Here is a 12,689-nt window from a genome sequence, read left to right as displayed (position 1 = left end):
GCGGCTCCGCCCTCGGCTCGCCCTGACACAGCAGCTGCCGCCGCGGGCCTGCGCCGCGCATCCCTGGCTCGCCCCGCGCCCCGCCACGGCCGCCGCTCCGCGGGCCGCACGTCCCGGGACACGATGGTACGTGCGCGGTGCTCGCCCGCCCGGCCCGGCAGCCCCAGGCCCAGGCTGGGCGGCGGGGGGGGCGGCCGCCGTCACTACCCGCCACCAAGACGGCGAGCCCCTCGCGGGGCCGGGGCGGCGCGGTGCTGAGGCGGGCGGCGCGGCTTTGTTTTAGGGCTGATGCCGTCCGCTGCTGTAGAGAAAGCTCGTCGGTCGGGGGAGGATGGGTTGCGGGGGGGAGGAGGGAGGTGGTACTGGAAATGCAGGTACCCAGCCGGCCGCCGCGCCCGGCCCCGGCTCCCCGGCCATCCTCTGCTGGACCGAGGGGCCGGGTCCGCGCTGCCCTTGCGGAAGAGCGGCTGAGGTCTTTGAGGAGCAGGCTGCAGCAGCCGCGTTTGGCCTTCCTTGGAGTCTTATTGGAGCGGGGGGGGCGACTGGCCGGTGGTCGGGGGGGGACGCGGTAGCGACAAGAGGGCGAGGGGGCTGCAGATAGCGCTGATCGGTTATGATCTTTGTGAAGACCTCGCCTTTTTCAGCTGCTTCTGTCCTGGGTATTGGGACAGACTGAATTCCCTAGCTGCTCAGAGAAGGATGTACAACGAATCTAGAGGTGACTCTGGCCTCACGGAGCCAGCGCTGCAGCGTTATGACTGATCCTGGCGTGGTCGTGCCTGAAGATGGAGCGCTCGGGAGAGGGGAGGCGGCGGCACAGGGCATCTCGCGGGCGCTCCCTTTCGGCAAGGCTCGGTGAAAGCCAGGATTAATGCCCGTACCACCGTCCAGCTCAGTGCTGATGCGGGAATGAGGCTAATGCCTGGCAGGAGCGGGGAAGGCTGTTAAGGTGGACTGTCGTGCTGCTGAATAGATGAAAGAGAGATACAGGGACCCTCCTGCTATTTCTCTTTCCTTCAGTGCTGCACACCCACACACGAGTGGTCTCGGCGTAGCTGAAGTCAGGCTTTGAGCTGCTCAGCGCTACACTCTTCCACTACCGGAGGCCAAAAAGCATCCCAACTCTTCCAGTTAGTGGGGGAGGAAAAAGGGAAGGTTCTTGCAAAATGCAAGCGATGCAGCTTTTCTAGGGCAGTGGAGGAGGAGAAGAGATGTGGCTAGATTTGGAGTTGAGTTTTGTTATAGTAGGCTACAAGGAGGCATTTTGTGCTTTAGAAGTGAAAATGTCAAAGTGCTTTCTTTTTCCTAGTAGCAGTCTTATCATCCCTCACTCTGCTGTGCTTCCCCATGTAGCACAGTGGTGTATGGGGCCAGCTTGTCCCTTTTTGAGGAGGGGAGAAGGTGCATTACTGGTGGTACAGTGTGATGACACCTTTGCAGTCCTTGGACACACAGGGATCTGTTTTTTTGGATATCTTTGTCCTCTTTTAGTATTGTTCGTAGTAAACATCTTGTTAAAAGCATTAAATCTATGCTAGTGCTAAAATGTGTTGAAGCATTTCAGAATAGGGCTTTTTATCTACAGTGTCCAGAGCTGGAGCAGGGTTTAGCATGTTGCGCATATCAGGCTACGTGACCGTGAATATCTATTGGAGACTGCTGTTTTGGCTGTGAGGAAGAAAGACAGGCAACCCTTTTTTGACTGAGGAGGGAGCAATTAAAAGTCAGTACTGATGCCAACAAAAGCTTTTTTAATAGAAAAGAGGGGCCACTGTGGCTGGGGGCTGTGAGCAATCGGGCTGGGGCTCATGGTGATGTAGGAAAGAGAAGAAGGAGGGAGCTGGACATATTTATCACACAGCGGGCTTGGATGGGAGGAGCATGGCTGCTGCACACTCGCACACGCAGAAATGCGCACACACACACTGCGGCAAATTCTGCAGCTGGTGCCTGCTGGCTTATGACTGCAGAAAAAACAAGCTCCAGTTTAAACTCTCTGATCTCAGAGACGAGGCGTTTCTATTCCAAGTATCTCTGGTTCCACTGCGAAAAGCCCTGCAGGCTGGGCACTCTTCCAGAATGACAGGGATTCCTTTTTCTTCCGATGGGGCAGGAGACCTTTGACTGCATAAGGTCAGTATCCTCCCTGTCTCCTTGACAGCTCTGTACTGCTTGGTTGCATCCAGATTGCACGTCTGCCCTTACACTTCGTCCAACAAGTCATGGTTGTTTACAGGCCAGAAACTCTTTTTCTCTCCCCTCCTTTGCTTTGATCTGACAAGGCCAGGCTGTCAGATCTTCCACCCTGCTCCCATTTTGTGGACAGAGGGATATGTAGATTTGCAGTAGTTTCTTTCCTGGCAAAATAATCCACAAGAGGAATGTCTTTCATGTTGTCTTTGCCATTCTGTGTTGTCAGTATACCTCAGTCATGTCCTCAGCAGATATGGAGGTAAACAGATGATGGACTTGAGCAGAGGAATACTGTCAGCAATAGCCAGCACAGGCTCTCCTTGGTGAAAGCAAGGAAGCCGTGTGTACATAAACAAGAAATGCAGAGTGTCTCTACCCCAAACTAGGGGTAGAAGAGGGGTTCTACAGCATGAGCTTCCATGGAGCATGGTCTTGCGCTCTGTCTGTCTTCATTCACAGACCATCCTAGGTAACGCCTGGGATGGCTGCATAGGTAGTATAGTTATGTAGTATAGTTAGATGGTAGTATAGTTACTGGGCTGATGGATAGTGTCTGCGTATGGGAGGGAAGAGAATAAGTTACGTGTATATGAAAGCTTCGAAATTATTCAGGGGAAGATTTACTGCAATGAAAAAAAAGGATTTGTTTTTCTTTCCCCTCAAAAATCTTGAATTAGTTACAGGTTCGTATCATTCTGCAGACGCAAGTCTTGCTGCTGTTGAGAGGAAACACTAGAGAAGGTATTGAGCTACTTTGGTTCTAACTTGGTTGGTATTTGTTCTTTTTTTATCCCCTTTGAACTGCTTGGTTGAATTGTGTGAATTAGAGCAGCTTGGATGAATTCTGTGGATTCCTCTTACAAATACACATTTTTCTTTGCCTAGAACAAACATTTTCCCCTTTGCTAAAGCATTAAAGGTAACAAGTTTCTACAGGTTTAATGAAAACTGCGGGGCAGTAGAGGAAAGTGATCTAACTTAGTGCCTTCACTGGGACAGTACGTATTCAGTTTGGCCTGCCATATGGGCAATCAGCACTTTTGCAGCAGCTGGTCATTCAGTGCACTTCTATCTCTGAGTGCGTTGCCCCTTGACTAGTTGGTAGTTATGACTCATAAGAGGACCTGGGGATATTGCAAGGAACATGGAGGGTGGCTAGGATTATTACAGTGGGACAGTGCAGTGTGGACACATGAAAATAGTCATTAATTGCATGGCTAATGGAACAACTTAATTGTATATCTGGTGCTTCAGGGAGCCTTCCTAGGCTTTATTCACAGATGAACTTGAGCATTGGTGTCCTTGGCCAGCAGGTTCTTAATTCTCCTGAGACAGGCCTCTAAGTCTTGCTGAGTCAATCTTTCAAATAGATAGAATAATACCGGGTTGGACTATTTTTATGGGACATGCAATTTGGTTTCCCTTCTACATTCCAAAAAGACATCATAATGCAAATATCTATGGTTTGAAATAAACGAGAAAGCCCTTTCTTAGCTTCAGAAGTAAAGGTTTGGATAGTTCCTCTAGGATGATGAAATTTGAGAATCTCAAATGAAAGGAGTGTAAGTTACAGATGGGGTAGGCTTTAACATGCACGTCTGTTATCATTATGACCTACTGAACTTGTGTCTCTTTGTATGTATTACTGTCTTTCATGGGCCTTCTTGTGAAGCACCAAAATCTCTTGCAATTTGCTAGAACCTACCTCAGTGTGGGTTCTCAGTAGACCAAGTATGTAAGGTTCTTGGTGGCTTTGGCATTCTGCAATACAAGAATCTTTTTGTGAATTTTTACTGACTTTTGAGATCCTGGAGAGTAAGATGCAAGAGGAGGAGAACTGAACTATAGTCACTGGTCAGTGCCCGGGGCATTTTCCCTCAATTTCTTTAGTGTGAAGCAAAGGTAAAAACAAATCACAGAGCTCAGGCACAGCAAGACTGCCAGACCCTTCCTGTGTGATGTCTGAGCCAGTTCTCCTTTATCTCCTGGGATTCAGCTAAACGCCTTAGGCAGCAGTGGTTTAATAAATGGTTTTTACTGAATATGTTCATAGTGTACCTGACCTGAAAGTCTTTTAGCTGTTTTAACCTTGGGAAGGAGAGTCCATTCCTGTCTCAGGGGAACTGGACATGGTAAGAAAATAGAAATGCCAGGTGGCAGGACATAAACAGCACAAGATATAGCCTTAACCCTCACCAGGAGGCTTGTCCAAAAGTTGCATGGTATCACTGCTTGGGTGGGCTGACATTTGCGAGCTCTGTTTTTCAGGTATTTTGTTAGTCTTGAGAAAAGTCCTTCTGGTTCTTTCCAATGAAAGATTAAAGCTGTAAAAACTTGGTTCTGTTTTTTACGATATGCTATAGGAAGAAACAGATTTTTTTTTTTATTATTATTTTTTTTAAAAGAAGTCTGGAAGCATAACTGGCAAGTCTAGATAATTTGTTTCCTCTACTAACTTTCAAGTTAAGAGATTCTGTTAAGAAACTTTGCCTAAATTGCTTTTCCACTTTCTGTAGCTAGCCAGGGATTTCACTGGGATATAGCCATCTCACCTGTGCCATCCTCTGTTAAGTGCCCCTGCCAAATTGTTAAATAACTGAGGAGAAAGATGGGAGGAAAAGGCCCTTATCTCCATTTTGAATGTTTCTGAGGAATGTCAACCTGTCATCAGACACTCATGATACTAATATCTATTTTAGAGGTAAAACGGGCAAGAAACCAGTGACTTCTTGTTGGTTAGATTTATGTTCTGAAAATCCTAAATGGTGTGAAGGGGGTGAACTGCAGTACTTGGACATAACAGAGAACATTGCCCAGGTCATATAAGAAGTAAATTGCTTCAAACAAGTATGTGGCATCTTTTTGAAGAACCAACTTGCAGGCTGGTAAATATGAGTGCAGTTTGTGTTTTGGCCTCATTCCCGACTGCCAGATTTGCATGAGTGTTTTAATTGTTAGGAGTTTTTTTCCTGCTGCTGGTCCATGTTCAAAAGCAAAGGCAGAGGAAGTGGAATACATGGGACTGTGGAAGAGGTCTGTGCCTGCATGACTCTGAGGGAGCCAAACAAGTGAGAGGCTCTGAGACAAAAGTATTCATGATCTTAGAAGCCTGTTCTAGTCCATTTTATTCTCCCAAGTTGGTAAATTAAGTCTCTGATTGCACTGTGTAATCTGTGAACTGAGAGAGACCTGGCTAACTGCATGGCGTTAAGAAGTAGGGGCTCAGGTTATGAAGCGCAACTTCAGTGAAGTCAGTGCAAGGCAGACTGGTGAGAAACAGTGGCTGAGTTGATCTGTCACCAGTATTGACAGAAGATGTCTCTACTCTGACACAAGCCTCCCTGGCTTCTCTCAAATACTTCTATTCTTATTGTTGACCAGAGAAGCCTTTTATTTGCTGGCAGAATGCACAGGTGGCCTGGAAGCTCTGCACCTTTAAATAACTTTATGCGTCTCTTTCATTGTCACCATACTCCATGCTGTAAATCAAATCCCAGGAATCCAGACCATGCAGAGAATTTATGAAGTGGCAACTAGATCCAAGAGTGCAAAGTCAAAATACAGCAAGGAAAAATGCTGGCAGAGGACAGCTGCTTTTTCCTTAAACACTGACAGAATACAGCCCTTCTGTGCTTTACCACTGCTGTCACACACAGTCCACAGCTGGTTTCATAAACATTTGTTGAATAGAGATCACGTTCAGCATGTCATCTTCAAAATAAGCAGGTGAGAGAGAAGAAATGCTACTTAGAATGAGACTGTTAACTTTAGGGCATAGGAAGGAAGTTTGAGGAGTCTAAACAGATGCTAGAAGTCAGAGGCAAAGAGAAGACTTGCTAGAAACTTGGCATCTGGGTGGGCCAACAAGAGGAAATATCAGAGTGATTTGTGTCCTCATTTGTGACAGTTATCCTCTCCCTTATACAACTAAGTTCTCTCTGCCTTAGGCAACTTGCTTACACAAGATCAGCAGTAACATTTCATATTGATCAGTTGTCCAAAAAATAAACAAAAATCAGGGAGAAACAGGACAGATCATGAGTTATAGCTCCAAGTCAGACCAGTATCAGCCAAATACTTCAAAACTAGGAGGACATAGCAAAGATGTGTTGTGTTCTGTTTGTAAGAACATGTAGCCTGTTACTCATATTCTTATTAAAATTAAGAAATTGGAAACTGCCCAGCTCTGCTATTTACAGGAGTCTCTAGCACTGGTATCTGGAATCATGCATCTGCTTCAATGCCAAAGAGTTTGATGGGAGCCTCTTTTCAGGGACTGGTGGCAAATCACAGCTGAAATTCTACTGACAAGGAAAACGAGAAAAATTAATTTGTTTTCCAAAGGGAACATCATTAGTCTGTCAAGGGTTGGTGGAGTGAGGACAACAGATAAGAGGGTGTTTTAAGGTGTTCTTAGGTTTCCTTTTGTGGATTTAGCTGGAGACATTTAAGAAGCTGCAACTCCGGCTCCTCACAGCTGGAGATAACTCCCGAATGCAGAGTTGTGTTCTTGATTCATGTGAATGCCTTTCACTATTTCACAGCAAAAGAATCAAGGAGAGCTTCAATCAGCAAACAACTCCAAGAAGGAGAGAAGTTTCTCAATGGGAGTTTGAGTCAGCTGAAAGGAACAGAATCTCTCCTGAATGATTCTGCACCTGGCAAACTATACAGAAGTGCTCATCTTACCCATTAACGTAGCTCAGCTGTGGTGTAACTTCCAGTTCAGGGACATTTAATGAACTGTTAGGAACAGTAACTTCTGGAAATAGATACAGCTGTTTCCAAAGTGAACATCAGTGTCTTCAATTAGTGGTTCTAAAATGGCTGAGTTATCAAATTGTTCTTTAATCTAAAAGTGAGACAGTACGTGCAATTGAAAAGCAATGAGATGGTTGCTATGGTTGGCATGGTATAGAGATAGAAGCTGTCTGGGAGAGGAGCTGTAGATGGCATGAAAACATTAGAAGCAAGATAAGGAATACAGAGGAAAATTATAGGAGGGTGTATCTCCTGGGATGTAGCAAGTACCCAGCACCTCCCATACCGTGTAAACAAAAAAAAATAAAATTACCTCCTCTTGTTCAGGTGCTGGCTTACCTTCATCATATTTCCCCAGAAAGTTGTCAGGCATTCTGCACAGTCTGTTCTTATCCTAAAGCATGATTGAATCTCCTGACAAGCAGTAGCAGTATGGTAAGGTGAGTTATTAAACATCTCTAGCAAGGTCCACAAAAGGAAACCTGAACGTTCCTTCAGGCGCCTCAAGCCTTTCAGGGTGGGGTGCAATGCCTGCCGCTCTTCTCTGTATCAGTGCCTAGCATCATTAAACCCTTGAACTCTAATAGGCTTTAGTGCACGTGGTGGTATATTCCTGAGTGGGTGCTCTTCTACCCTCTGCCCAGCTCCAGTCTAACAAGAATATAAGTAATAATGATAAATATGCCATGTGTACATAAAATTCCCATCAGACCGTGGCTGGGATGTTACCCAAAGCTAAAACCAATACCAGGAAACTTCCACAGCTGTTATCCGTGTTAACTGTCTGAAGCCAATGTGGGGGTACTTTCAGGTCTGCGGTCCCTACAGCATGCTTTGCTCCATGAAGATATTCAACTTATCTTCACACTTGCTGAACGCTGCGTTGTGTTTTCCTGTCCTTTGTAATTGTTTATTCAGTTCCTTCAGATGAAGTATCTCCTGTTGCACGTTCATAGGACTCTAGTTCAGCATTGCCATTATTCTGGTTATATGGCTTGGTATCCTAATATTAAAAATCATAGAACAGCTCACATTGGAAGGAATCTGGAAAGATCATCAGGACCAACCTTTTTTTTTTTTTTTTTTTTTTTGAAGATGAGATTATCCAACATCCTGTCTAATCACACTTTGAAAGCCTTCAGTGAGGGGCTTCAGCTTCTTGTCTCCTGATGATCAACTGATTTTCATAGTCCTGCTAAAAATATATTTTCCCTTTGCAAATAGTGATTTTTCTCTAGTTAAGAGAACATCACTAGAGAAAATCTCTGAGATAGATCTTTAGATTTACCCGCAGATAAATAATTAGATATTTATCTATTTCTGCAGAGTGTTTGAAGACCTAAAAATAGGAAGTTATGTGAAATAAATCTTTATTGTAGAAAGTTTCAGAACACAAGAGGGAAAACATTTGCTGGTGGACCACAGAGCAGTCTGACACCAATTCCTCATTATTCTCAGCTGCTGAATCATGCTAGAAAGCTAAAACTACAGCACTTTTCTCATAATATTTTTATTATTATAAGTAATTACTGTAGCTGTCACTGTTTACATGTGATAGGACAACGGGGAATGGTGTTAAACTAAGACAGGGGAAATTTAAATGGGAAATTAGGAGAAAGTTTTTCACTCAGAGGGTGGTGAGGCACTGGAATGGGTTGCCCAGGGAGGTTGTGGATGCCCTATCCCTAGAGGCATTCAAGGCCAGGCTTGATCCAACTCTGGGCAGCCTGCTCTAGTGGTTGGCAACCCTGCCCAGAGCAGGGGGGTTGAAACTAGATGATCTCTAAGGTCCGTTTCAACCAATGCCATTCTATGATTCTATGTTGTGAATAGAAGCTGGGGAAGGAGAAGGGGACAGCCCCTTTCAGATGTGATCCAACCAATTGAGTTGATAGTACCCTTTGCTCCACTCATCTCTGGAAAAGAAACGAAGAGTTGGACATACCCAGAATTGCTGGGATCTCTACCTTTCTTTAGGCACCTGAATCCAATGATTGGGCACTGTTTTGCACTGCAGCCTCCCACCTAGCACTAAAAATATCTCCTAGTCTTTACTGAGCAGTTTACAACAAGCTCCAGCTTTAGTCTTCACCTGATTTTTCTCCACTTACACTGCATGAAAATCTCATGTCATCTGACACAACACTACCTTTTAAGGAAAATGAGCAATAGAGTGGGAAACATCCCCTTGTTCTGGTAAACACAAACAAGTGGGTCTACTGGCATGTTAGAGATCCTGCTTGAATTCCTGAGCTGGAAGAAATGCACAGATTTAGGATTGCACCAAAGCAAAGAGGTCTCCCTAACCACAGGGCACTGCCAGTAGCAGTGTGCTCTTTGTGTCCTCTGCTGAAATAGCTGTGGCTTGCATAATTGAATAATTATTCCTTAGAGCTGTTGGGTGAGGGAGAAAAGACACTCACTGTACAGTCTGGTGTTTGGGACACAGATGTGTCACGATCTGTTCACATCTCTGTGCTAGCGAGTGTTTCAACTATGTATACAAAAGAGACTAACTTCAGCTGGAGGGACCAAGAGCAGCTCTGTTCCATCTCTGGCAGACATGGAACCAAACAGAGGTTCGTTCATCCCCCGAGGGAGTCAGCCAAGAGCAGACCAGTGGCATCTTCCTTCGGGTTCTTTGCCTTCTACAGGACTGCTGGATACAAGCCTCCATGTTTTTCCAGATGCCTTAATATTTCTCTGTGGCAGACCAGGATTGGGATGTAGGCAGTACCTTGACTGTGGGCATGGACAATGATGAATCGGAGGGTGTTTTGAGCAGTCAAGAGGAATAAAAAGGTAACTCCGACAGCCTGAAGAGCAAAGTCTCATGGCAGGAAAAACCAAAGAGGTTTAAACTGGCAAAGTGTAGTGACCCTATCATATCTTCTCAGTCAAAGCATATGCTGAACCCAATACAGCTATTTTTGTTTGAAAAAAGAACTGGGAGTCTGGGATTTTATGTGCATAGAGTATTCTGCAAATAATTTTCTGAAAACTTTTAAGGGAGAGAAAGAAAAGTAAAAATAACTGACAAATCAGTGCAAGTTTAAGAAAAAAAATCTTTATCTGCTTTTATCAATAACTACATGATATTTAATTCTGGCAAATATATTCTGTTGCAATCTAAAAAAACTGAATGCTTTGCTTTGAAATTAAAAGTTTTTTAGTAACAGTTCATTAGTAAAATGATTGTTTTAATATTGTAGCTAATATGAGCACTACATCAGCTTTGGAATCTAATTTACAGTCTGTGGAAACTAATTGAGACTGTGGGTCATCTTCTCTCTTCAGAATCTGAGGAACTGGCCAAGCTCCTTTCCTTGTGCTTGGGTGATTCAGTTTGGATGTGGGATGTAACTCCGAACATGAAGGTGGCTGCCTCCTACGTGGCTAAGTTCCCAGAAGTGGAAGTGGACTGTTTTGCTCAGCCAAGCTGATGCTAGCACTTTCTTTGCTCCTGATTGTCCTCTAAAGGTCAAACCAAAATGAGATATAGCCATTTGCTCTCCATGCCATGTTTGTGGCAGTGGCAGTTACTGCTGGTTGTGTAGGGCCAGGCATTGTTGCACAGATGCTCTACTTACAGCAGCTGCCTCCCTCTGCCAAAAAAAATGAACTGTCAGTTTTCTTTAAAATAGAATTTTCCCCAAATTTCCTTTCTAAATCCCACCACAAATGTCCACATGCTGTTCAGAATCTCTTCAGCCAATCCATCTGCAAAGGGATTTCTTTTTACATTTATTGGGGATGCTCCTCCTGAATGTGTTGAGCTCACAGGCAGCAGGATGGGTGTATGCAAACTTCCCTATTGCTGCTCACATTTCAGTTCATGCTGCCAGTGCTGTGGTTGCCCACAGGTTGCCCATGCTTCTGCTCACAACACCAAAGCATGTGTCAAGGGTTGATATAGCCCCCTCACCTGTTACAGCAGGTGAGGGATGTTATTCCTGCAATACAGCAAGAATGCCCAGGTACAGAGATGCACAGCCAGTTTGTAGGTAAGGAGGTGCTGAGCTGTGATTTTGTGGTTGCTGGTTTGTGTACTGGCTGCCAAAGCAATCTTTGTGTTTATTTTTTAATCCCTGAGCCCATCTGACAAGCTGGCAGAGCTTCAAAATCTCCTCCAGCCAGAACTGATCCTACCAGCTGTATGCTGCTCAGTCTGCATGATGGAGGAAGGAGCTTCAGCAGCTGTGTGCCCTTCAGGTGGTGGTTTTAGGACATTGCTTCCAGCAAGAGTGCACTCACTCTTCTCCCTTGCTGCTAAACAATGCAGGGCTTCCTTGGGCTTGTTGGTAGGGTGGGTCTGTATTGCAGTAGGAGGTAGGAAGATGTTTTTGTACAGAGGGGATAAGAAGCAGGATCCTGCTCAGTAATCTGTCTCTCTTCCAAAGAGCTGTAGCTTGCTGTACTCATTACAGTATTGGAGTGTTTGTGAGGAAGACAAGGGAGGTACAGAGGAATAAATAATATTCCCTGGATGGGGAAAGAGTTGGTTTCTATGTAGTCAGATGAACAGCCTGCATTCTCTGTATGCCAAGGTCCTGCTAGCTCTGTAGTGCAGACTTTGCATGTTCCCATCAGATACTTTTCCAGGCTAAACAGTCCCAGCTCTCTCAGCCATTCTCTCATCAGAGATATGCCTGTCCTTTAATAATTTTTGTGGTCTTTATGTGCATTTTGTTTGTTAAGGTTTGGTGTACCAGTCAGAACATCATGACTGACTTTAGCAAAGTCTCCCTTGAAAGATGCCTCTGTAGTGCTCTGGCTTAGGTGACTGTGTTTTAGAAAGATGAGAACCTGGGTACACTGGTCTGACAGTTGGTCTCTTATTTCAAGCCAGTGTGTTGTAGCTGTAGTTTCTCCAGTTCTCATCAACAGAATAATAAGACCGCTGAGATTTGGTGGTCTAAAAGACTACAGCAAATCACAAACAGCCCTTGCAGCTATACTTGTTAGACCTTCAGCCCAGAAATTATTATTCAGCTACAGTTTTTTATAGGTGCTTTCAATTAGAGTGGCATTGCACGTTACATACAAGGATCTTTATTGGCAGCAAGAGCAACTTTTCTGCCTCCAGGGCCATCTGTCTGCTTCTGGGATCATCTCTTTATTTGACATTCTGCTTGTCATATAGTGACCCTAGAGCACTGTCCTTTGTTTTAGCCTAGACAGATCTTCCTGCATAGTCCTTTTTGCTTGACTGCTGATCACTAAAAACAGTGTCAGATCCTTTATTCTCTCACAGTATGTCTGTTTGCATACGTAAACAACTGTGGATGGGTAATTCACACCAAAATCTATATGGCTTTGCTCATCACTTGCTTTCCTCCAACAAAACCAAATAAAGTCTACATCCAATGGGCCACATAAGCTATACATACTCTTAAAACAATCAAAAAACACTTTTCTCCCTCATCAGTCATGATCCTCAAATGCAGCCTGCAAATTCGGAAATGCTCCTTAGTACTAGCTTTAGAAGTTCTTCTGCTATTGCCTAGAAAAGCTGTTATTCATCACTTCTGGGACATTAATGTATAATGCTTCCTGGACAGTTCCTGCTGTCCTCCATTCAGGAGGTGACTGCCCTATAGAAAAACAGCTTTATGCATGCTATCTGTGGTCCTTCAAGATGAAAGTGGCGTTGCTTCTGCACAATAGTAAGTATTGTGATCTATGTAGAGGAGGAGAATACCCCTCTCTGAACTTTCAGTGAAGTCATGAACGAG

At 44.6% G+C, this 12,689-nt stretch overlaps 1 protein-coding gene across 2 annotated transcripts in view; it reads left to right on the top strand.

Moving 5' to 3' along the window:
* MAP1A (microtubule associated protein 1A) overlaps positions 1 to 12,689 on the top strand; it is a 59,069-nt gene that overhangs the window by 23,200 nt on the left and 23,180 nt on the right. Inside the window, exon 1 of one of the 2 annotated variants that reach the window (XM_035335797.1) lies at positions 3,694 to 3,701. The exons of the other annotated variant lie outside the window; for it this stretch is intronic. The gene's annotated coding sequence lies outside the window, so the exon portion shown is untranslated. Of the gene's footprint in view, positions 1 to 3,693; positions 3,702 to 12,689 lie in introns of those variants that run through there. 2 annotated transcript variants of the gene reach the window in all.

This window comes from Oxyura jamaicensis, chromosome 10, assembly GCF_011077185.1.
Source record: "Oxyura jamaicensis isolate SHBP4307 breed ruddy duck chromosome 10, BPBGC_Ojam_1.0, whole genome shotgun sequence".
NCBI classification, from domain to species: domain Eukaryota; kingdom Metazoa; phylum Chordata; class Aves; order Anseriformes; family Anatidae; genus Oxyura; species Oxyura jamaicensis.
Note: the sequence above shows the minus strand (reverse complement) of the source record. Positions and strands in the feature narration are given on the sequence as shown.